Raw genomic sequence first — 22,271 nt, 5'->3', positions numbered from 1 at the left:
CCAGGACCCTGAAATCATAACCCAAGCCCAAGACAGACGCTTAACCAACTGAGCCACCTTGGCACCCCTAAATTGTAATTTTTTAAGAAAATATTTCTCATGGGCGCTATCTACTTTAAAAATATAAATTTGTCCAAAGGTTTTCCTTCAACCTTCTCTTTCTAGTTCCTCCCATGTGTCCCCCATGCCCCCTGCCATTAAAAACAAACAGGGGCACCTGGGTGGCTCAGTCAGTTTAGAGTCGGAATCTGACTTCAGCACAGATCTTGGTCTCAGGGTCCAGGGCTGCAGCCCACAGTCTGGCCCCAGGCTCAGTGGGGAGTCTGCTTGTCTCCCTCTCTCTCTGCCCCTCCCCCTGCTTGTGCTCTTTCTCTCCCTCTCAAATAAATAAATAATATCTTAAAACAAACAAAAATCATGAATAAGTTCAACACATCTAGGCAACCTCAAATCCAATGAAAGGTCTTTGTCAGTACCATTCTGGTCACTGTGGCTCAAGCTTAGAGAATAAATTGAACCAAAATAGCCTATTTTCTCAGTATTATTCATCTTAGAGTTCCTGAAGATTTATTTAAAAAGTAAAAGTAATTGGGACAATGGTAGCTGGTCACAATAGTGTGTTCTCTTTGTGAAAATCCATCAAGCTATACCTTTAATTTGAGCATTTTTCTGTTATCTATTTATGCTATACTTCAACAAAAAAGTTTACATTTAGAAACAAAAATACTATTGCTCTAGATATTCTTTCAAATCTCCTGGAACAGTATCAGGCTTCCTCACTGGCTAATGTATCACAACATCTCTCCTCCCTTCCCCTCTGCTCAGTTTCTCAATGTGCCTATTACATCTTTAACCTATCACAGTCTAGTATTCACTAACTATAACTATTCTCAACTGGTGGCTTCACCCATGTTTCCTTTAGAAAATACCACAGAAGCCATCAAATGCTGATATACCACCTCCCCCCCCCCCACCCCTCCCTTCAGAATGAAGAAGTGACCAGGATTCCGGGCTGCCCTCTCACCTGCTCAGGCATCACACCCCTTCTATTATCCTTTCTCTCTCTAACATCAATCCCTGCCTCTTTTACTACCAGACCATGGCTCTAACACCCAAACATGCTCTAGTATCTCCCATCCAGCTTCTGTGAGACCACATCCCCTGACTTCCCTTCTACCTCGCTGGCTCTTTCTGGATGTCTCATAGATACCTCAAATCCAACAAATCAGAACTTTAAATTTTATAACTATCCTTCTCCCCTATCCCACCCCTTTAGGCTGCCCTACTTGGTTAAACATCACCATATTCCACACAGCTGCTCAAGACAGAAACCACCTATTTCCTTCCTTCCCCCTCTTCTCACATCAAATCCACCAACAAGTCCTGTTAATTCTGTCTTCAAAATATATCTCAAATCCATCCACTTTTCATCTTCACTGCCACCACCTTAATCTAGGTCATAATCAACTATTGCCTAATCAAAGAAACGGCCTTCTGACCAATCGGTTCTCCAAACAACAGCTAAGCTATCTTAAAAGTTAAAAGTGAATTATGCTACTCCTTTAATCAAAACCTTCTGATGGCTTCTCAGTATCCTTAAAATAAAATTTACATTCCTTACTTTGACTCAGCAGGATTTGATTCCAGGCTATCTCTCCCTATCATCCATTTGTTTCAGTAACACTCTCTTCCCTCAACTTCTAGAACAGTAAGTACAAGCTCATTCCAGCCCCAGGGCCTTTACCTCTGCTTCTCCCTCACTCTGAAAGGTTCTCCCTTTCCTCCTTTTATCACAGCTTAAAAGTCCCCACTTCTGACAGCAGGTTCTCCCTCCCACCCCCGTATTCGTTACTTCAGCACTTTCAACTCCTTTATAGTAGATGGTTCCCCTTATGAATTTTTCCTTTATGATGGTGCAAAAGCAATATGCTGTCCTTTGAATTTTGAATTTTGATTTTTCCCAGGCTATCAATGTGCAGTATGATACTCTCTCATGATGCTGAGCAGCAACAGCAAGCCACAACTTCCCAGTCAGCCAGGCAATTGGGAGGGTAAGCAACTAGTACACTTATAACCACAGTTTTTCATTTTCAGTACAGTATTCAATAAACCACATGAAATATTCAATACTTCATTATAAAATAGGCTTTGTGTTAGATGATTTTGCCCAACTGAAGGCTAACATAAGTGTCCTTGGCATGTTTAAGGTAGGATAGGTTAAGCTAAGCTATGATGTTCAGGAGATTAGCTGTATTAAATGTGTTTTCAAATTATGATAGTTTCAATTTACAAAGAGCTTATCAGGGCATAACCCCATAGTAAGCGGAGGAAAATCTGTACATATCACAATATGTAATTGTTTATTTCCCTCACGAGAATGTAAATGGTAATATTTAGAGAAAATAAGTAACTTAATAACTCATTTTTTTAGTTACTTAAACAATTTCTATGGATAGGCAATATCCTTTTAAGGTACAAAAGTATGTAATGTCCCTGCTCTCGTAGAGCTTAGAGTCACAAACACGAGTAAGTGGTAGACACAAGAGACACGTCCAGGTCTGATTCTTCAGAGCCCTGTCCCCTTGACCCCTCAACTATACTGCCACTCTAGCATTAGAATATGGGGAATGGGGCAGGCCACAGCAAAAAGCCTAACAGCTCCTCACATGCTAATGAAAATTAAGGCCTTGGAGAGTTCAATCTACCCAAGTAGCAAAGGTAGACGTATGAGGGATTTAAGTAGAATCATGAGCAAAGGCAGATTTAAAGTACAGAGAGTATTCAAGAAACAGAGAATCCAGCTTGACTAGGTAGGGCAAGAGGAAATGTTAGAAGATAAGGTTAGAAAAGTACATTCTAAAAAAAAAAAAAAAAAGTACATTCTAAGGACAGTGTGAAGGTATTAGCCTGTCAAATTCAATAAACATTTAGTGAGAACAAACTGCATGCCAGAAACAATGCTAAACTCTAGACCAACAAGGGTGGTTAAGACAAAGTCCTCGCAGAGATTGCAGTCTACTGGGAAAGCTAAGTACTAGAGAAAAATTACAGTTCAGGAGGATACCTGTTAGAATGGGGTCAAGCAAAGAGTGCTTAGGAACACAGAGAAATGACACCAATTCAAGATGGGAAGTCCAGGAAGAGTGTATCAGCTAAATGATGTCTAGGCTGAGATTACAGAGCTTAGCTGGAAGAGAGAAAATATGGTGCATATAGGCACTTGCAAGTACATAATCAAAAATGGCATGGAAGTAAGAAGAGCACGTTCAGAAAAGGTTGTATACTTACTACCCATATCAAGGAACTTTGGACTTTATACTGAAGTTCTTATATGTTGCCTACATTAGAAAGCTCCCTTCAACTACAGAAGAACTGAAGGTAGGAGAAAGACACCAAAAGCAGACAGACCACTTAGAAGGTAGAAGATTTGAACGTAAATGTGAAAATGAGTGAGAGAGAAGCAATACCAGATTTGAGACAACCACATGGCAACAAAATCAGGACCTGATGACCGACTGAAAATAGAGGGTAAAAGCCTTGGACAGTTGAAAACAATAAAGGTTTTTGTTTTCGACATGCAAATCTTAAGTACCTTGGTACATAAAAGTGGAAAATGACCTGAAGGAAAAAGACACTGTCGAGAGAATGAGAAGACAAACCACAGACCAGGAGAAATTATCTGCAAAAGATAAAGGACTGTTATCCAAAATATACAAAGAACTCTTGAAACTCAACAATAAAACTAACAACGACCCAACTTAAGCCTTAACCTAGCCAAAGAAATACAGATGGCAAATGAGCATGTGAAAAGGTGTCCACATCATCTGTCACCAGGGAAATGCAAACTGAAACAACAAGAAAATACCACTACACATCTTTTTAGAATGGCCAGAATCCAGAACCCTGACACCACCAAATGCTGGTGGGCATGCGGAGCAACAGGAACTCTCATTCCACTACTGGTGGGAACGCAAAATGATATAGTCACTATAAAAGGCAGTTGTGACAGTTTCTTACAAAACCATACATACTCTTACCCCTAAGATCTGGTAATCATGCTGCTCGGTATTTACTCAAAGGAGCTGAAAACACGTCCACACAAAAACCTACACACGGGCGTTTTTAGCAGCTTCATTCATAATTTGGAAGCCAAAATTTGGAAGCAACCAAGATGCTGTCCTCTGGCAGGTGAGTGGATAAATAAACTGGCACAACCAGACGGTGATTATTATCCAGTGCTAAAAAGAACTGGGCGATCAAGTCATGAAAAGACACAGAAGAATCTTCAATGCATATTACCAAGTGAAAGAAGCCAATCTGAAGAGGCTACCTGCTGTAGGATTCCAATTATATGACATTCTGGAACAGACAGAACTATGAAGACGGTAAGAGCATCAGTGCTTGCCAAATGTTTGGCGAAGGGAGGAAGGAATAGGTGGAGCACAGAGGACTTGCAGGACAATGCAACTGTTCTTCTGTACACTCTAATAATGGTGGATACATGTCGTTCATTATGCATTTGTCACAACTCCCAACACAGAACACCAAGACTGAACCATGATGTAAACCATGGGCTTTGGGTGAGAATGATGTGTCAGTGCAGGTACAGCAACTGTAACAAATGTATTACTCTGGTAGAGAACTACTGACAGTGCAGGAGCTATGTAGGACTGGGGGCAGGGTGAGTATGGAAAATCTCTTTACCTTCTGTTCCATTTTGCTACTGAACCCAAAACTGCTCTAAAAAATAAATTCATCAAAAAAAATTTTTACCTGCAGATAAGAGAATACATAGGTCTAAAGTGTTATCAGCACTGTACATAGTAGTATTATCAGGGAATAAATATGTATTGTTAGGCACAGAGGATATAGGAACACAAAACAATTCTTGCCCTTATGCTTCAGATACTCTAATAATTATAGCCATGGAAAACCAAATAGTCTAAAGTGCTTGAGAAAAACTGCTATTTAAAAGTAATGATTAAGGATTTTACGACTATAAAGAGGAGAATTTATCCCCAGTTATTTCTCGAAGGAAAAGGGAGGCAGAGGCAGGATGGGATGAGAAGTCTGATGTTTTCATATATTGGTTTTGTTTTGCTTGGAACAAAACAAGGTAGGAAGGTACACACCAAAAATATTCAGAATTTAAACATTAACACGGTGTGTATGGCAATTCCACAATTACGACCAAAAGTCTGTGACATCCCTTTTTAAGCAAATAAAGAAAAATCTGCAATCTTTGGAAACTGGATAAATCAAGAGCTTTAAAATATGACTTAAAGGGTCACTTTGCAGCGTTACCAAACTTACTGTCACTCTCATTACGTAAGACTTGTTTTCAAAACACCGTATATACTGAAAACAAAGTCCTAGTGTTCACCATCACCATGTCACTGCTGTCATAGCTAGATATTTCCTTTATAACTCCAATTAGTTTTAGCCTAATTACAATATTCTTTCGATTACAGACGTTAAAGAATATTCCTCAACATCATTTTATAAGAACTTCCTAAAGTTCAGAGGGAACAGACATTAAGCTAAAGTGAATTAAATTTCTGAGTGTGCAGTCTGTGGAATACTTATCCTGAAAAGTTCCATATCTATTAATTGTACTGCACTTCAGTTTAAAATATTAATAAATTTTACTAAATTATGCTGGAAAGATGCCAACAGGGGGCATTTGAACCAATTCTTTATCTACAGAAAAATTTTCGCAAAGCAAACTTTAGGGCTGCAACTAACCATTCCAGATCACAAGTTTCTGTAATTTCCAGAATGAGAAACTACAATTTGTATAATCCACTTTAAGTCAAAATCCACTTGTCACAAAGTTCTCCCAACAGCTAACCAATATCTTCTCTTCCACAATTTGAGCCAATTACCTCCCTGATAAAATTACCAGACCATTACATTTATCACAGTACACTTTGCTCTTCCCTTACGTCTAAAAGGGGTGGTCGTTATCTACAGACATCTAACACTCAAAAGGGATTCACGGTTCCACCTTTCCAGGTTAGTTAAAGTCAAGTCCTTGGAATCTAACTGATAAACGTAAAAGCGCTCAAAGGAAACTTAATCACTTTGATTTTTAAAATTCGGGGCCACACAGGACCTATCCAAATCCCTCACTACAGTAACTTTCCAAATGCCATGATCTCAAAGCACCTGCCCATTTATCATCTCTACCTCGTTTTCATTTTGCACAACTAACAAAATGCAGTAAAAAAAAAATCCAAGCACTAACGATGTACAATGTGATTTCACATATTCCGGTCTGGGCACTTCCAACATACCCATCATGCCGAGATGAACTCCTAAGATTAGTTACTAAATAATAATAGCCGTAGCAGCAAACATTTATTAATAAGCACGTCCCACGGGCCTTGCCACTGCTCCGAACCTTCGCCTATTATCCTCTCATCAGTTCTCCAGACAATCCCACAAGGTAGGTAGGTACTGTCCTTACACCCATTTTGCAGATAAGGAAAACGGAGCACAGAGAGGTTAAGCCTCTTGCCCAAGGTCACAAACCGGTGGGGCAGGATGAAACCAAAGCAAGCAGAGTCCAATGCTCCCAACATCCAACTGCTGCTGAAAAGAGTTAACAATTTACCCTTGACAGCCGCTTATCTGGAAATGGTAAATGTTCAACCGCTAGGAACAGGCAGCCCGGTCGCTGCCCTATATCCAGGCTCATGGCTTCTGTGACTTTGACAAATCGGCGACACAACCTGATTTTTCCCAACACACAAACCGGGACTTCTCTGGATGTCAGAGCAAACCAATCCTGAATCCCTCCCAGGAACGGGCAACGAGAGACCCACGCCGCAATGCTGGGGCCCGGGTCCCCCGCATTCCTAAGTTATCGTCTCGGAGACTCGAGAAAGGGGGCCCCCAACTCCCCGTCCAATGAAGCCCAGGAAAGCCAAGGTTTGCAGTGGAAAGCCGGGGCTGCCCTGGCAAGTGGTTTCACGCGATCTGCTCTCTAACGACATAAACAAGGGAGGAGGCTGCATTCTTCCCACCGCACAATGAGGGATCCGGCAGCGAGCGGGAGCCGCCACGCAGCGCCCCCGGGGTCGCGGGCGGGCGGGGGCGCGCGGGGGCGGGGGCGGGGGCGGGGGCGGGCGGGGGCCCGGGCCCGGGCGGCGCGGGGAGGGGCCGCAGCGCAGGGCCGGCCGCTGCCCGCACTCAGCTGACCTCCGCCATGTTGGCCGCACACCCCGGGACCCTGCACAACAAAGGCCGGCGCCGGGGCGCGGGGCGCGCGGGGCGCCTCCCCCGGCCGGGCCCGCCTCCCGAGCGCGCGGGGGCCGGGCCGGGCAGGGCCGGGCAGGGCCGAGAGGGGCCGACCCCCGCCGCAGGGCCCGGGGCGCGGGGCGCGGGGGGCGGGGGGGGGGGGCGGGGGGCGGGGGCGCGCCGGCTCGCGGCGGCGGGCTGGGCCGAGCAGGGGAGGGGCGGGGAGGGGCGGGGGGCGGCGCTCGGCCGGGCGGCCCGGCTCGGCCCGAGACAAAGGCGCCCGGCGCCGGGGGCTGCCCGCGCCCGCGCCCGCGCCCCCGCCCCCGCCCGCGCCCCCGCCCGCCCCCGCCCCAGCGGCGCGAGCGGGCCCCGCCGTCCTGCCCGCCCGCCGCCATTACCGGCCTGGGCGTCCTCCTCCCGGAGCGCCCCTCGCGGCCGGCTCCTCCCTCCAGGCCGGGCCCCGCTTACCTGTAGGCGGAGAGCGCGCCTCGGACCCGGGTCCCGGCTCAAAGGCGCTCCGTCGCCGCCGCCAACCCCGGGCAGCGCCACCGCCTCCTCCCCGGGCCGGCACCTACGGGACACGCTGGGCCGCCGCCGCCGCCGCCGCCGCCGCCGCTCGAGAGCGCGCCCCGCAACGGCCGCCCCGGCTCCCCCCTGGCCGCCGCCGCCGCCGCCGCCGTCGTTTCGCGCGTCCTCGAGCCCGCCGCGCGCCCCCGCTAAATACCACACACTGCGGCGGCCGCCATGAGGAGGCGCGGCCCCGCGCGCCGGCCGCCCGGAGGGGGCGGGGCTTCGCGGGCGCGCAGGCGCAGAGGCGCGGAGGCGCAGGGGCGCTCGGCCGGTGGCGGCGGAGGAGGCGGAGGAGGCGGCGGCGGCGGCCCGCGCGGGCGTCGGGGGCATCGCGGGCTTCGGGGGCTTCGCGGGCGGCGCGGTGCGGGGCTCCGGCTCCTCCGCGCGGGTCGCCGCGGCACCGCTCCGCCGCCCGGTGACGGCCGCTGCAGGCTGCCCTTGCCTCCCCGCGGCCGGAGGCGGGGTCCGAGCCCCTCCCTTCGGTCTCAGCCGCCCTCGGCCGACGCGGGACGGTGCCCACGGCTGCCTTCAGCTGCCTTCAGCTGCCTTCAGCCGGGGCGGCAGTGGGGAGCTTGCGGGGCACGCCTCTTCCCCTGTGTCCTTGCTTACTCACCTGGAAGAAGTCCCTCTCGTGCGGCCCCGCGTTTCCATTTAAACAGAAAAATAGGTGTCGTTCACAGTCTTGGACAGGCACCATGTCTAGATCTGAGCAAACGCCGCTGTCTGAGCCGTTTACGAGCTGCATTTCCGAGCAGGAGCCTCCGTAAAAATGTACGAGCTCCTAGAAACCATCCAGGAAGTGGGCTCTCCACGATCTCCAAACTCCTCACCAATGGGAAGGCTCCTGGGATGGTAAGAGTCTATTGCTAGCACTCCACGAGAGCGCAAAAGTCTGAGCTCCAAAGCCAGAATTCACACAGTTAGGTCAGGTACGGATGCAAGCTGCTACTTTCTGGCTTCTCAGCAAATTGGTGGAGTGTTCTGCGTTGATACCTCTGCTCCTCGACCTGATAACTTTGCTTATTGTGGCTGCTTTCCCTGAAACCGTTAGTACATCCAGTGTTTCCTGAGGTTGGGAAAGTAAGACACCACGTGTGTTCTTAGCTGCAAGCTATACTAGTAATACACAACTAATGCTGGTCCCCCAAAGGCCCAAAAATGAGATGGAAGAACCTGGGTGAGTTATGTACAGTTACTGGTGTTCCATCGTTCATTTCTTCAACAATAAATATTTACGTGGCGATTCTAATATGTTGACATGCACTGTACTTGGACATGAATGGAGCTTACTTGGTCAGGAAGACACTCATTTATTCTTCATTCATTTCACCAATGCCAAGCACAGTGCTAGGTGCTGAGAATACAGAGACACTAGTCCTGCATTCACAGAATATATGCAATCCAATGGGGAACAAAGACATTAATCAATCTCACAAATATATCGCGACAACTGTGAAAAATGCTACAGAAGAAAAGGGTGCCTGATGCCAAGAAAGTTTATAACAGGCCAGACAGAGAATATAGGCTATGTGACTCAGTAAGAACTGAAGTCAAAACAAAAACAAAAAACAAACAAAAGAACTGAAGTCTTAGAAGGAATTAACCAGGTTATGTATGGGGTAAGTGGAAGACTTGAACAAGAGAAAAAGCATTTCAGAGGAAAGCCCTGCAGGGTAAGAAGTCTGCCCAGATGCAGGAACTGAAAACCAACCTCTACTGTGGGTTTTTTTTTTTTTTCCCCACCTTGGGGAAACAGAGAAGGGACTGAAAAGGCACAAGGCACAGGAATATGGCACAGGCAATGCTGAAACCGATGAGGTACCGACGGAGATGGGCTTTGTGGGCGAAGAGATCCAAATTATTTAATGGACAATACTTCTCAGACTGGTGAGGTGAAAAAACGATTCACTGATGGACAAAGATGGAACTGAGTCTTGGCTTAGGGGTCAGAGTTGCCCAGAGGAAGACAGAAAGGCTTTCCACGCCGCAGTAACATACTTGAAGGCACCATCACAAGAGCAAATGCCCGAGACTGAGTGTGATGAGGGTGTTGGGCTTGGCTAAGAAATGGGCCAAAATGAGCAAAAGCTGACCAAGGAGAACACTTCTGTCCAGGCAAGAAACAAAGGCCTGAACCAAAAGGTGGCAAAGAGCATGTTGAGGAAGGTGTCAGACAGCTGGATCTGGAGTGAAACCAGTTGGATTGACGGAGGATAGGACGCAAAGAAGAGCAAAGAGCCAAGGTGTCACATCTTTCCAGAGTTAGGTTCTAAACGCCACCCATAAAGAAAAATAAAAGTGTAATCAAAATAACCTGTAAAACTCCTTTGAATTGACCATAAATTACGGTCTACATTATCTGTTTATATAGTCTCATATCAGGTATGTATGTATAAATCGTCAATGCTACTTACACAAAATATAATTTTACAGTATTCCTGATTACATTATTTAAACTGCAGTTTCCTCTCACTTTTCTGTCTTTTTCTTTCTTTTTTTTTTTTTTTTGGAGGTTGGGGAAGTTATAAGATAATAGAGCTCAGTTTCACTCCAGTGTGGAAGAAGCTTTTCCATTTTCACGTATGATGCATTGGGAATAGTCATGTAGCCTCATACTGGGTACAGGCTCCAAGTGGTCACTTTCTGGCCCTATGGGAGAAGAGCAGCACTGGAGTATTGCTCCCCAGAATTTCTTTGCCTCTACAAATGATGCGATGGGCATTAACTAAAGAAAACTTGCCAATATGACAAAGTTCCAAACACCCTGCTTTGCCAGAATCAAATGTTGGCCCCCCTCATGTCCCTGTCCCTTCTCTTATCCAACAGCATTTTGTCCATCTGAAAATAACAGAGTTTCACCTGGCCCACTGCTGACAGGAGGGAATTCACTTTATTAGCTGGTGGATTCTTTTAAGCTGCAGAGGTTCCTGGGACAAAGTGTTCCCTGGAGATACTACACACAATCTCAAAGTGTTGGATCTTTTACGTCAGCTACTCAGAGGCAACTTCTGCCCCTGGAATTCTCACACTTGCTTTCCTTGGCTTGGTTGGTGCCTGCTCTCAGCTAGAAGAGTCAAAATTACTTCTTCCTTCTCCTGCTTCCTGATTATGTAAAACTAATCTCGTTTGATTAATTTCATCTCCACGAATCTTAACTAGATTTAGGAAGGGCTCAATCTGATTTAGTGCATTCCTATTGGAGGTATGAATGGAGGATCGGTGGGGCATGCATATCATGACTATAAATGTTAAACATTGGAAGGAAAATAGCCCAGTTGTGAAGTAATTAGGCACCCGTTTCTGAATAGAAAGACAGCTCTACTTCCAGGACAGTTAATCTGTAGAAAAGCGTCTTGTAAACTGTAAAGCTGACCCCAGTAGCGCTCTGCGTGATGGTATTTCGGGATGGGTGCTAACTAAATATTTTCAGGCCATACAGGGCAAATATTTGAGGGTAGGGAACCTTCCTATTCCCCTCAAATCACATCAAATGACAGTTCTATCTACTACACGGGGACATAAAGTGCTAGTCTTGTAGCTGACCCCTAGTGCTGCTCTGGTGAAAGCGAGCAACTTGACTGTCCTCTCTCCTGCTTATGAATAAAGCAGACAAGCAGACACCAATGACACATCTATATTTTGGGATTTTTTTTTAAAGATTTATTTATGATAGACATAGAGAGAGAGAGAGAGAGGCAGAGACACAGGAGGAGGGAGAAGCAGGCCTCATGCCAGGAGCCTGACGTGGGACTCGATCCCAGGCCCCCAGACTGTGCCCTGGGCCAAAGGCAGGCGCTAAACCGCTGAGCCACTCAGGGATCCCCTATATTTTGGGATCTTACATGAATTCATAGTAACTTGATATTTAATATGGGTCAGATACCAACTCATTGGCATCTTCTCATTGACAATCAGTCTTTTCATGATGCCTGGTGAGATTCTATCCAAGGGATGAAGCAGGAGCAGGTAGGATAAATAGAAAATGTTTTGACTTACTGCACTGGTCCATGATCTTTAAGAATTGAGCCACCTTCTAAATTAGATGTCATTATTTCCTTCACATGGGAATTCTCTAAAAATACACACATACACATGCATTCCTCCTCACCCCACATTCTCTTACATGACTATTTTTAAACTGTTCCATGAATTAAAAGCACTCAGACACACGTGGTTAGCCAGATCTTTGGGCATACCAGTGTACTTGATTTAAGAAACACGAATTCAAGGGCGCCTGGGTGGCTCGGTCGGTTAAGCGTCTGACTCTTGATTTCAACTCGTCATGATCTCAGGGTTGTGGGATCAAGCCCCACATCAGTGGGCTCCATGCTATGAGTGGAGCCTGCTTAATATTCTCACTCTCCCTCTGCCCCTCCACTCTCTCCCTCTAGAAAGAAAGAAAGAAAAAAAGAGAGAAAGAGAAGAAACATGAATTCAAATTGTATATATTCAAATTATATATATATTACATATATAACATATATAGCCATATACAGCTATGTATATCAGATATAATCCATACTGTCCCTCCTATACAGATCAGATATACTCCATACTGTCCCTCCAATACAGTACAATGCTATATAGTAACTTTCCAAATGCTCCCAAAAGCTCAAAGCCTTAGCCTCACTTAGCATTAGGCTTCCATCCCCACAATCACCAGCGCCCTTTTCCCAAAGCACAAATCCTGCCTTTGTTTAATCCTTGTCCTGCTGCTGCTCTAATTAGATTTCTGAATAGGTCTTGCAATCCCTGAATTTTTGGAAGGCCTATATTTCAAATTTCTCTTCCATCAAGCCTCTACTAGTTCACTGACTCATTTGATGAATGTGTTAGTGTCATTCAAGGAATACAGGCTGTCCTCTAAATAGTAATATCAAATTGTCCTTTGCATGGAATATACACAATCTCAGATAACATCGTCAAAGTTGGCAAAACTAGTTAAGATAGTAAAGATGTTTTCAAGTGTCTAACATCAATACAGTTGTTTTACAATGGACCAGTTCACAAGACCAAACCCATCACTCCTGGATCACTGTTGGGCTGTTTGTTTCCAGGTAATAAGAAACTACTGCTAACCACTCTTATGTTAGACCATCAATACCCATTTATCATTCAGCTTAGGTGGACAGCTCAGAAGATATTAGCATTTCCTTCTCAGCTTAGCTCTGCTGCTAGCCAAACCGAAAACCTTTCTTGGCCTGAAACTGGGAGGCACTCCTCCCTCCTAAATAGATTCCTATCAGCTTTGCAAAGGAAAGCAGGTCCCCAACATGTCAGACATGCCTGAAGCAGAGCAGAAACAATGTTTTCTTTATCAGACACACCTGTTGCCAGTCATTCACTGTCTGGGGTTAGTGAATGTATTACACAGCATCCAAAACAAATTCCGCCAAATATGGTAGAGAAGAAATTGGAGACACACCATGAATATCCAAAAAGATGACTGGGACTAACTGTGGATAGTTCCAAAGAGCCGAAATGATCCAAAAATACATTAACCCACAACTGTTTTCTCCTTGAATTTAATATATTTCTTCAGGAAAAAGACTACATGTTAGACACCAAATTTTGCAAAAGGCTAAATAAATCATGTCGGCTTGTATGCCGGTCTGTGGGACTAGGTGATCTTAACAACAATCACTTTCCAAGTGTCAGCCTTAAATCGCTGAAATGCAATTAGCATATTAGTATAGTCCTGGCACTTTGGCTCCAATCCCTGCACTCACTCCTTCTCCTCCACCCTCAATACACACATGGACATTTCTTTATAGCCATCAGGGTTTAGCCCTTTTAAAAATTGTATGTTGAGCTCCTGTTATGTGCTAAGAAGTACACTACGACTTCGGAAGGCAAGGGCATGAAAATTCACCACTGTGTGCCCATCAAGGGATAGCACGGTGCCTAGTACAGACAGAGCCCTCAAAATTTCTGTTAAGCAAATGAAGAAATGTGAGACAAGGACTATGTCCTTAAAAACTCTGGCTGCTGATGGAATATATTTCCCATTTTTCTTGTCCATGTTTTCACTCATGGTCAGAAGATATCTTCTCCTTTTTTCTTGGAAGAACTAGCATCTATTGAACTCTTAACATGCTTAAATTTACAGGTTACTTCATCTACAACTAAGAGTATGTAAGAAGGGTACATTTTCGGGCTGAGGAAACTGAAACTCAAGACAGGATAAATCATTTTCCCAAGGGCACACTCCAATAAGCGGTGGAGTGAAAGTTGACATCCAGGTCGTCAGCGCTCCAAAGCCTTTGCTCTTTTTTTCTGTGTCTGCGTGTTTCAACAAAGTTAGCTGATCTATAGGGGTTTACGCATGAATTCTTTTTAAATTCAGGATTTTTATTTTAGAATTTTAGAATTAATAAAAGTATATATTACCTGGAAAACTATCGACAACTATGTTAGTTAAAAAAATTGGGGATCCCTGGGTGGCTCAGCAGTTTAACGCCTGCCTTTGGCCCAGGGCACGATCCTGGAGTCCCGGGATCGAGTCCCACGTCGGGCTCCCTGCATGGAGCCTGCTTCTCCCTCTGCCTGTGCCTCTGCCACCCACCCTCTATGTCTATCATGAATAAATAAATAAAATCTTTAAAAAATAATAATAAATAATAATAAAAAATAAAAAATTAAGGCATGTGTATAACATGTAGAGTATAGTAGTGACTACTAGGAGCACTAAAGTGCTAAAGTTGCAGAAGGCCCATTAGGAGGGGTGGGGAATCCGGATGAAGATGGGTGGAGGAGAGGGGGACTGACTTTCAGTTAGCGTGCTGACTGACTTGAGAACACATGCACGTGCAAGCTGGAGGAGGAGCAGAGGAGAAAAGAGAGGGATAAGCAGAGTCTGCGCTGAGTGAGTGCAGAGCCCGATAGAGGGGTTCTGTCTCAGCACCCTGAGGTCATGACCTAAGCTGAAATCAAGAATCAGATGCTCAAACGACTGAGACACTCAGGCGTCCCCTTTATTCACCTGTATTGTGTTGTTTTATAATTAAAAGCAGTAAAGATGATAAAAAGTCTTGAAGGACAAAGTCTGTGAGTTCTAGATGGTGCTAAGTTAGAGACCCCAGGCAAGTAATCAAACCGGTTTGCCTTAGCTCGCTCATCTATAACTAGAGATCTCTTTGTTCCAGGTAGTAGTGAAGATTAAATGAGTGAATCCATGGGAAGCATTTAGGACAGGGCCTGACTGGGGTAGATGGAAAGAAACAGAAAGCAGTTGGGGGATGGGCACAGTGGCAGACAGAATAATGGCCCCCCAAACACCCACAAGCTAATCTTCAGAATTGTGACTATGTCCCTTTACAGGGCAAAAAGGACTCTGCAAATGGGATTGAGTTAAGGATCTTGAGACAAAATTATCCTGGACTGTCCCAGTCGATCCAATATAATCATAAGGGTCTTTAAACAGCAAAGAGGCAAGCAGGAAAGTCAGAGAGAAGGACATGTGAGGACAGAAGCAGAGATCAGGGTGGTGCTGGGAAAGAGCCCTGAGCCAGGAAATGCAGGCGGCCTCCCGAGAGTTGAAAAGGCAGAGAAACAGATTCTCCCCTGGAGCCTTCCAGAAGGAACCAGCCCTGCCAACACCTTGGGGTTAGCCCATGAGACTGACTCTAGACTTCTGACCTCCAGAACTGTAAGAGCCGCCTGTGTTGTTTGAAGCCATTGACTACAGTAATTTGCTACAGGAGCACCAGGAAGCTGGAACAGACACAAAAGGAATTGTAAGCCCTCAGTCAGTAAAGACGGAAAGAGAAGTGAGAGCCCACTGAGGATGGCTCCCTTTCGAATATCACAGAACATCTGGAAACAAAGCAAAAAACATCCCTGGATAAATCTGCCAACCAAGAGAAGGCAGAAGGATGTCTGCCTGGTTTAGTTATGTTAAGGTGGAAGAGGCCATCAAAGCTCACTGAACTGTGTGTTGACATGCACAGAATCTCACAGCCTTTTTGTCCCTCGAGAGAAAGCAAATGCCTGTCTGCTACTATTTTAGTGAGACTACCCCTACACATTTGAACAATTGATTCTTCCTGTCTCTTTGGTAGTCAGTAAGAAACAGCTTCTTGCAGTTCATCTCTTAATCAACAGAAACACTGATAAACCCAGCTGACTTTGCAGCACGTGTCGATGTGTATTCATAGACGCATTTCTCCTCTTTCTTGTTCTCTCTTTCTCTTAATAAAAATGTAGCTCTCAAAGATACCCGGAGACGAGCACCCAGGCTTACAACATTACAGCTTTAATGAGCCAAGAATTCTATTTTTTCCCTATTACACAGAACAATAATTCTTAACAGCTTAAACTTTCAAAGCACTTCACAAGCATTTAATTAATCCTCTCCACTGCCAAAGAGAAGGAAACTGATATTCATAGTATCTCATCCTGACATCCTTTAATTTGGCAAGACTTCCGCTGGCTTTGAAAAAGTGTCTGTACCACTAAGGTTATTTGGGCCACTGTTGCTTAATCGGTCCTTCTTACCTAATGAAACCTGCTAATCGGAGCGGTTTAAATTGCCATCTCATCAGGGCTAGATGGGGCAGGGGGAGCTGCTCTGAGCCTGGAAGAGAAATGGCAGTGATTCCCTCAGAGAAATGACAAAGCTCGTCTGTACCGAACCTGCGAGATGTGGCTCGTGATTAAGGCCGGTTGCCAATTGCCTCAGAGCCTGATTCACTCCGTGGAACTGGGGCACGATGTGTATCGTGAGCCCTTCTCAGACCTCTCTTGAGGCCCAGAGGGAACCAGCAGCTGAATTTCACTGTGCTCTTTGCTTAGTCTCTCAGATGTGTGGGAAGCTCTAGAAAGCCCTACTTTTCACTCTGTTCACACCCGCTTCCTGCCAAGGGTCTCACGAATATAGACTAGCCATGCCACCTTGCAGACCAAACCAGACTCTCTGCCAGCCCCGGGCCCCACAGGCCTTTGGCCTCCTCAGCCTCCCACCAGGCCCGCTCTATCTGCTACATCTCGGACTAGCTAATCTCTTCACTCCATTATGTCAGTTATGCGGGGGCCAGAATAATGCCAAAGCCTATTTTCAATTCAAGGAAACGAAATTCAAGAAATGCTTTCTGAGTACCTGCTGTGTTTCAAGCACTGTGGGATCCTAGCTAGATAGGGTCCCAGGCATCAAGAACTGGGATTTTGAGTAAGATAAATAGCCAAATAACTATCATACGATAATGGAGGTGCCAACAAGCTATTGCTGAGAGACAAGGGCATGAAGAGAGAATGGCATTTGTGGGGGCAGGGAGGAATTGCTGGCAGGTTTTTGACAGAGGTGGTATTTAACGTGGCCCTTAGAGGGTGTGATTTTTAGTGAGCATAATGGGAAGGTGTGATATCATGACATAAAAATATATATATTTGGTCTTTGCCCCTGACGGAAGCTCCTGTGTTCTAGACCCTTCCATTCCTCATCTTATGCACCTCTCTATGTGGCTGTTCTTCTGTATCCTTTATAATATTCTTTATAATAAACACTTTCCTGAGTTTTGTAAGCCATTGGAGCAGGTTATTGTACCCGAAAGGAGGAGTTGTGGAACCCCCTACTTTGCAGCCAAGTCATTCCTTGCAACTGGTATCTGAATTGAGGGCATTCTTGTGGGATCGAGCCCTTAAACCTATGGAATCTGATGCCAGCTCCAGGTTGTTAGTGTCAGAATTGAATTGAATCGTAGGACATCCAGTCAGTGTCTGGAGAGTGGAACTGATTGTTGGTGTGGAAAAGTCTCACACATCTGGTGTCAGAAGTATTGTCAGTAAAAATAACTCAGAGGAGGCATTCCAGACCAAGGGACTGGGAAATGTGCAGGGTGTATGTGGGGAAAGAGAAGCTCAGTTTTGCTGGGCCCTCAAAGAAGTATAGCTGGACAGCCAGGTTGAATCAGATTGTTCAGCTTTATGGGCAATAAACATCTATTGATGTGTTGCCCCAACTTATTCTCGTACCACTGTCAGAATATTCTGCAGATCCACATATCATCCATATTCTTTACTTCACATCATTCTTAAGTCAATTCACTGTTATGTAAATTCTTTTAAGATTTTATTTTTAAGTGATATCTACACCCAACGTGGAGCTCAGACTCCCAACCCCAAGAGGTCAAGAGTTGCATGCTCTACCAACTGAGCTAGCCGGGGGCCCCTATGTAAATTTAATGAACACGCTGTATCAGGGATCACCAAATGGCCCCACAGACCAAATCTACCCAACCATCTGTTTTTGCATAACCCACAAGCTAATAATAGTTTTTAGATTTTTAAATGGTTGGGGGGAAAAATCAAAAGAAGAATATTATATGACATGTGAAAACTATATGAAATCCAAATTTTAGTGCCCGTTGATAAAGTGTTTTTCAGACACAACCATACCCATTTATTCACTCATGGTCTATGCTTTGTGCTATAACAGCAGAGTTGAAGAGTTGTGACACAGACCATACATGACCTGTCTAGTCTAAAATATTTACTCTCCTACCCTTTATAGAAAAAGTTTGCCGAGATGCCTCAGTGGCTTAGCAGTTGAGCACCTGACTTTGGCTCAGGATGTGATCCTGGAGTCCTGGAATCGAGTCCCACATCGGGAGACTGCATGGGGCCTGCTTCTCCCTCTGCCTATGTCTCTGCCTCTCTGCCTCTCTCTCTCTCTCTCTCTCTCTGTGTGTGTCTCATGAATAAATAAATAATTTTTTTAAAAAAAGAAAAAGTTTGCCAACCTCAGATATGGAGCAAATGCATTAACATATACATTTGGAAGTCCTGTCACTTGTTCTAAATGAAAAACAACTGGAACAAATAATTTTTTAAAAGATTTTATTTATTTATTCATGAGAGACACAGAGGGAGAGAATAGCAGAGACACAGGCAGAGGGAGAAGTAGGCTCCATGCAGGGAGCCAGATGTGGGACTCGATCCCAGGACTCCAGGATCACACCCTGAGCCAAAGGCAGGTACTCAACTGCTGAGCCACCCAGGGATCCCCTGGAAAAATCATTTTAAAATAAAAGTCATACCAGTGGTACACACTCAAGTAACACCTTAGGAAAGTACTGATTTCCTGCGCACCTCCTTTGAGGCAGGTGCTTTTCGCTAAACACCTTTATATGGGAAGATACTGATAACAGCTATAATGTGGCTCATACTTTAAGGTGAACTGGATGAGTGCTCTATATACATTATTTCATTTAATCCTCAAGACACTTGATTGGAAACAATGCTGTTTCCCTTTAGAATAGAAGAAAACATAGGCTCATAGAGGTGGAGGAACTTGCTCAGAGTCACAGCAGTATCGACATATGTTAAGATTTCATCTCAGGTCTTGGCATTTCAAGCCTATTGCAGGTTAAACATCAAAGCCCACAACCTCACATCAACCATGAGATAGCAAAGCTAAGTTGAAGAGTTCGTTCTTCTGTCTGTACCCAAGAGGAGCCCTTAAAAGTTTCTGAGTAGGGAGGGTAACATACTCAGAACCCCTGATATACTAGCATGGTGGACATACTGAGGAGGAAGGACTGGACTGGATACCCTGCAGACACATCAGTCCGTAGGCTCTCATAGGCAGTTAGTAATGCAGTAGTGAGGATAAAATCCAAAGAGCTTAGTGTCCAACTGGACATGTGAGGTGAAAGAGAGGAAGAGTCAGAGTGCCCCAGGTTTTGATAGTCGGAGATTGGGGGAGGATGGGCAGATGGTAGGAAGGGGAGCTAAATGTAGACAGGGCAAGCTGAGTGGCCTGTGAGGTAACCAGATCAAGAAATGCAGCAGAAAGAAGGATATCTGGGAATAGAACTTGAGAGAGTAGTATGCTTTGGGGTATCATCTTCCTAGAGGGGGTAGTTAAAATCATAGGAGCCAATGAGATGTTCAGGGGCAAGAGGATATAGAGAAACAAAAAAGCATCAAGGAATGTCTGTGGAAGGTGGGAGAGGAGCCAGCCAGAGGAGTTAGATCAAGAGAGCAGGGGAGGAGGGCCCCTTGTAGAGATCACAGAACCCAGGGATAGCAGCAAGGAGTGAAAGGGACTTCTAAGAGGGCCCCTGGGTGGCTCAGTCAGTTAAGTGTCTGCCTTCAGCTCAGGTCATGATCCCAGGGTCCTAGAATCGAGCCTCATGTTGGGCTCCCTGCTCAGTGGAGGGAGCCTGCTTCTCCCTCTCCTTTGCAGCTCCTCTGGCTTTCTCTCTCTCTCTCTCTCTCTCTCTCTCTCTCTCTCCCTCTTTCTCTGCCAAGTAAATACATAAGAGAAAGAAAGAAGAAAGAAAGAAAGAAAGAAAGAAAGAAAGAAAGAAAGAAAGAAAGAAAGAGAAGAAAGGGACTTCGAAGGGTGCTACAGAGGGACACCTCGGTGGCCCCAGTGGTTGAGCATCTGCCTTTGGCTCAGGGCATGATCCTGGGATTTGGGATTGAGTCCCACATCGGGTTCCTTGCAGGGAGGCTGCTTCTCCCTATGCCTGTGCTTCTGCCTCTCTGTGTGTCTTTCATGAATAAATAAATAAAATCTTAAAAAAAAAAGAAGGGTGCTGCAGATCTGTGTACTTCTGTGGCCAGAAAATAAGAGAAGCAATGTAGAGAGAAAATGGGTGAAAGACTCAAAGACGCAAGACAAGAAGTGACAGGAAAAAGAGTCACTTAGCCTTTGCAAGGAAGAGAAACTTTTCAGTGTGATGGTTTGAAAACATATCTCAATTATGCCTTCTTTCAAAAAGTGGTGCTTAATTCTCCAGCCCTTCTATGTGGTTTGGACTTGGTGACTCATTTCTAATAAATAAGACAAAATCCATAGTGTGTCACTTTCAACACACGGGGGTGGGGGTGGGGAGGCATTTGAGGGTGCCTGGGGGGCATGGTCAGTTAAGTGTCCGACTCTTGGTTTTGGCTCAGGTCCCAATCTCAGGGTCATGAGATCAAGCTCCATTTTGAGTCCACAGTCAACATGGAGTTTGCTTGACATTCTCTCTCCCTCTCCCTCTGCCCTGCCCCCATTCTCTCTCTCAAATAAATCTTAAAAAAAAAAAAAAGACACTTGTTTTCCTTCTTGGTCTCTCTTTTGTATCATTTGCTCTAGGGGGTCCAGTCACTTTGTCATGAGAACACTCAAGTGACCCTCTGGAGAAGTCTACATGGTGAGTAATCAAGACCTGTTACCAACAGCCAGCAAGGAACTGACACGTCCAGCCAACAGCTTTGTGAGTGAGCCGTCAGGTGACAGCAGCCCAGCCCACAGCTTGACTCCAACCTCACAAGAGAACCTGAATCAGAGCCACCCAGCTAAGCCACTCCCAGATTCCTGACCTACAAAAACTGTTTAATAATCTATGTGCGTTGTTCTAAGCTGCTAAGTTTGGGGTAACTTGATAGACACTCATAGATAATTAATAAAGTTAGCAATAGGAGCCTCTTGGCCAGGAACCACTAGGGTTTCCCCCTTTCCTAGAATATCCAAGAAATATAAAACCCATAGAAGCCTCAGGGTCTCCTATTCCAGTTCTCCAGAGTTGGGGAAGGCTTGGTGGCAGAGCTTACACAAAGACCCACGTTTCCAAATTCCCTATGCAAAGTGAAACACATCTGTCCAGCTGCTAGGCTCTTCCTCCTCACTGCATTTGCCCATCTGCTCATGCAACAAATATTAAGCACCTACTTCATCTGGGAGCTGGCTAAACAGCACTGAGCAAGACAGACCTGTTCTCTGGAGTTTACATTTTAATGGGGGAAAGGCACTGATGATACAAGCAAGCACATAAATAATTGCAGGCAGCATTGGGTATTCTGGAGAAAATAAAACAAGGTGCTGGGGAGATTCCTAGGATGAGGGGGCAGAATGCGACCATAGGTAGGGAGTAAACAATAGGCTTGCCCCCATCGTTGTAGGGGCCAGACAGAAAGCACAGATGGAGATCCCAAACATATGTCTAAGTATTTAGAAGTACAAACAAGCTAACAGACTATTAATGAAAATATGTTCTACTATCCTATGTGGAAAATATGCCCTCATAAAGACCTGGAATACCAGGTCTGAACCTAAAATCTGCAGACTTCCCAGACTCCCACACCAGAACACAGCAGCATAGAGAGAGCCAGCTCGACCTTTAGCACTCCTCCTGACCTCTTTCTCCCCCGACCTGTCCCTTGCCCCACTCTGCCTCACATCAAGGGGCCTCACACCTGCCTATGTGGACACTGTAGCCCAGTATCCTGGCTCTGACCTCAGCCTGCTCCCAGACACATGACTGAGCTGGTGTTCTCCTGAACTTCTGTCCACCTGCTGGAGGGCACAAAGGGAGAGGAGGTGCACAAAGCCTTAGGGCTAGTCCCAGGGCTGTTGACCAGGTATCCCAAGGTCCAGCTAGGTTAAGTGTGGTCCAGAAGAGGGCTCCAGGTGGGCACCTCTCCATGGCTCCTTAGGTGCCTCATGCCTGAGGGACGTGGCCAGAGGAGGG

The 22,271-nt window shown here is 45.5% G+C and overlaps 1 protein-coding gene and 1 long non-coding RNA gene across 13 annotated transcripts in view; one reads left to right on the top strand and one right to left on the bottom strand.

The window, feature by feature from the left end:
* Positions 1 to 22,271, bottom strand: part of SIAH1 (siah E3 ubiquitin protein ligase 1) — a 78,773-nt gene that overhangs the window by 22,447 nt on the left and 34,055 nt on the right. Inside the window, exon 1 of one of the 11 annotated variants that reach the window (XM_025447090.3) lies at positions 8,426 to 10,117. The exons of 8 other annotated variants lie outside the window; for them this stretch is intronic. The gene's annotated coding sequence lies outside the window, so the exon portion shown is untranslated. Of the gene's footprint in view, positions 1 to 6,616; positions 6,802 to 7,710; positions 7,870 to 8,425; positions 10,118 to 22,271 lie in introns of those variants that run through there. 2 more of the 11 variants (XM_025447089.3, XM_025447091.3) reach the window with 2 other exon arrangements.
* Positions 1,024 to 21,274, top strand: LOC112659894 (uncharacterized). Of its 2 annotated transcripts, none has more exons than XR_003136567.3 (3): positions 1,024 to 1,708; positions 1,965 to 2,051; positions 20,897 to 21,274. It is a non-coding gene; the product is annotated as an uncharacterized LOC112659894 (long non-coding RNA). The 2 variants fall into 2 exon arrangements; XR_003136568.2 differs by lacking the exon at positions 20,897 to 21,274 and adding an exon at positions 5,472 to 5,653.

The sequence above is a fragment of the Canis lupus genome, chromosome 2 (assembly GCF_003254725.2).
Source record: "Canis lupus dingo isolate Sandy chromosome 2, ASM325472v2, whole genome shotgun sequence".
Lineage (NCBI taxonomy): Eukaryota > Metazoa > Chordata > Mammalia > Carnivora > Canidae > Canis > Canis lupus.
Note: the sequence above shows the minus strand (reverse complement) of the source record. Positions and strands in the feature narration are given on the sequence as shown.